The sequence below is a fragment of the Stegastes partitus genome, unplaced genomic scaffold (genome assembly GCF_000690725.1).
Source record: "Stegastes partitus isolate 25-593 unplaced genomic scaffold, Stegastes_partitus-1.0.2 Scaffold1421, whole genome shotgun sequence".
Lineage (NCBI taxonomy): Eukaryota > Metazoa > Chordata > Actinopteri > Pomacentridae > Stegastes > Stegastes partitus.
In genome coordinates, this window is record NW_007579152.1 from 6,357 (window position 1) to 10,250 (window position 3,894).

Below are 3,894 nucleotides of genomic sequence, written 5' to 3' on the forward strand. Positions count from 1 at the left end.
TCGTGTGGACGAAGGAGATAATTTTTCAGTCGAATCTCAAGAAAGTAAACCTCCACACGCCCAAAAGGAAGGGCAGGCCCCAAAAAACAAAAGTCACTCATCTGCTAAAACCCTCTTCTTGATTTCCTTGTGTTAAAGAGGATCACTGTCTGCTTGCGATTTATTTTTAGAACCATTCTCTTTCCACTTCCTTTTTCCTCATCCCCCTCCTCCTCCTCCTCCTCCTCTCGTCTCAACCCAACTCTCCGGTGCCCCTGAGAGTTGCCTCCTTTATTCTGGTAGGAACCTCACCTGTCCGCCTACACGTCAAACCCATCCCCGACGGGCTTCTGTGTTAAATTCCAAAGTTAAAACCCATTACCGAGCTATCAGCCCACTCGTAATGCTGTCTAACCACCTCATTTCCCTAAGTGTCGGGCCCCTGTCGGGTCACCGGAGACGCCCCGTCAGCTCGGTCCGGTTGGCGTCCGAGGGTCCTGGCTGCTCGGGAGGCGTCGCCGTCCTCATCAAAAACAGGATAGAACGCTCAATCTCTGAAAATATGTCAAGGCAAAGTGACTGGGGACACAGGGGGGTAAGAGACTTTGGAATGAAAGTGGCGGGTATTTCATTTACCATATCCACTCTATTAGTCGGAGCGGCACAGTCAATCAGGGCCCCCCATTTTGATTTCGAGGGGGGAGTCGGGGGGCGAGAATTGGGACACGGGCAAAATGGCTGACGGTCACGGCGTGGCTATTCCAGCTCAGCCCAAATCAGTTTTGAGGAGTCGGTGTGTGTATAAAATGGATTATTACCACACAGCTCCAGAACGTCACTGCCTCCTTGCCCTTGTTAGAACCGGGGGGGAAGGCAGCGACTGAGCATGTGCGGCGCGGGAAGCAAAGTGACGAGGGTCGAATCCGTCTGCTCACTGTCTCCTCTCCAGGTTCCCCCAGCGCACCTTTTCTTGCAAAAAACGATTTGGTAAATATGGAAAGGGGCCCCTAGGCCACACAGGCCCGGGCCCCTCTTTAGGAGTGGATAATTGACTCCCCTTTCCTCCCCCCCTCTTCTTGATAATTCATTGCTTGCATATGCCAGCTAATACATCAGCTGAAAACCGGCCCGACCCCTCGTCTCCCCTGACGCTCCACCACCAGCACCACCCAGAGGAACGAGCGACGAGCGGAGAAGAAGAAGAAGAAAAAAAAACGGGGATGACAAATGGGAGCACTTCTAGATCTATGAATGAATTATGTCTTCTAAATACCTTGAGCAGAGGCAACTGTCAGCCGGCGTCTATACTAATCTGGGACAAAATATGACCAGCTCCGCATTAAAAAAAGGAAGGGAGCAGGGCAGGCTAGAGAATGAGGCGAGAAATGAACGAGCAATCAGGCCATTAAAACCTGGTGTCTGATTCAGCTTTGGTGGACATTTGCACATTTATCACGAGATGGAAATATCCCTCCCCCTCCCCTACCCTCCCCTCCCTCTTTTGTCATTTTAATACGGCCCCCTTCCATTCAAATAGATTAGGATTATTCCAACAGGACAGAGATATCATTTGTTTTACAATAGCAGAGTCAGCACTCACAACAGTCATTAGGAATTAGACGGAGCCGGCCGCTGTTTGGAAGGACACTTTGCAAACTGGAAAGACGGATAAAATTAATGGCACTTCATTTTCGAGAGGTGGGATATTAAACTCCTGCTACACCCAACAGCAGAGGTGGGATGGAAAGACAAATGGCTTACAGGAGACGCCGTGCTCTTGCGGAGGAAGTTCAGCGCGTTTGGGGTCGCTCACCCGCCGATGATTATGTTCAAACACGAGGTCAAAGACGCGGCAACCTTGCTATTGTTCTATCTCCTGCTTGTTTGGGGAGCGCGGCGGCGTATTACCTGTGGGAAATGTGTTTTTCGGAGACAAACAGGCCGAGGTTCAGGGCCGCGGGAGGATCGTGGCGTCCCTCTGAGCTGCAGGCGGGAGGAGGCCCAAGGACGGCGCGGTGCAGCCGCCAAGTTTCAGTTAGAGGCCGTGATGCATTCAAGGCCCACGCACTAATCATTGTTAAAAGAAACAAATATAAAGAAACAGATTAAATGTGCACTGAATTCATCATGTAACCTACAGGAACATGCACATAAAGAGGTTAACTTCTTTACTAATTCAAAACAATCTAGACTACAGCTCCAAATCATCCCAAAATAAATGATTTATTGTTTCTTAAGGCTGTTATTTGTTTTATTACGTGAGTTCACAGGACCCCATTATCGACGTTTGAAAGTTCTGCCTTGAGATACATATAAAATACTGCTGTCTGATGGATTTTTCTTTTTCCACAAAAAGAAATCAATTCACTTAAAATTGCATCTGCTCTGTTTCTCTCATTTAGCAAATCTTTGTTCTGCACATGCATCACTGTGCAGCGTGAACAGTTACAGATTTTATATTTCGGTGGTACCTTAGCGTACCGTTCACTCCTGCGTGCTCCTAAGTTTTCGAAAACGATTTAATTCGATTCCATTTCATTTCCGTAGTGCAGAATGTATGTCATTTTAAGGTACTTCATACATCAAGGTGAAGACCTTCAGAAGTGACACAGCGAAGCCCAACAAATGCAAAGTTTCTCTGATTCTTAACTCTTCCCATGTCGTTTATATCAGTGACAGTACACTAAACAGCTCAGAAAATATGGCTGCATTAGTCTATTTAGTCTTGTAGGTGCAGCTATAAAGAGATAAACGTCTGTACTTTCAGAGGTTTAGTGGGTCCAAGATTCAAAAGATGCACAGTGGTGGGAAATTTTGACGAAAAAAAATGTAGATAAATGGCTAATTATCACAACATAGAAGCTAAAGTCCAAATCAAAACAACCCCAGGACACTTTCTAACCCCTAAATGAACATTAGCATCATGAAGCATCTCAACCGGAGTCAGAAGCACAGTGTGAACAACAAGACTGCCCTCTAGTGTCCAAACACTTGAACACATCTCTGGACGTATTCCTAGTTTGTGTATTTTTTTTATTTATTGAACCCACTGAGTATAACTTAATCGCATATAAATGACCGAGCTTTCTAATTAATGCATTCACCAAAAATGAGCAGAGATTTGTCTTTTTAAGTGTGAAGCAGTGACGTTTCTTGTGTTTGCTGTTTTCCCTCCACAAGGTGGAGACATCAGATTACATATCTGGTGTCAGTGCAGCTGAATTCTTTGGAGGTCATTTTTATCTTTGAATCAAATGATGAAGCTCGGCGAATAATCATTTGTTGAACCGCTGCACATTGTTCCACTTCATTGTGCGCTGGGCGAACGCGGAACTCTCGCTTCTAATGGGAGCCATTTGCATAAAAGTAATAGTGTGAGCCGCAGCCTTTTGTGAATCATTCAGCTCTCACTGACACTTATGTGATTATGATCCTTCAGCCTCAGCACCAACATTATTAAATTCACAAATCATTACTTTAATGAGTGAGGTGGAATGAAATGAAGACGGCCGCAGAAATTACAGCTATTTCATGTATTTATCAATTATTAAAGACACTTTTTTTCCCCCCAGTGATATTTGATGTGATATAAGTAATCTGACGAGCAAGAGGCTGGTGTAGTTCCAGCATGTTAAAATACACTAGAATAAGAACTACTCTTTATTTTCTGTACAACTGGATTTGCATTGCCATCCCTCAGTTATTTGTTGCAATGCCAGGACTGTTTGTCTTCATAACCCACGTCTGTTATCTGTTCTGCTGGTTGTGTTAGTGTCGGATTGGACGGGAACCTTGTGCAACGTGGATTTTGCAGCAGTGTGTTTGTTGGTGTGAACTCCACTGACAGTCATCAGGGTCTGGTCGGGACACAGTTCAAGGCCTCAGACTTCTGAGACCATTTTTACAGTTTCCTTT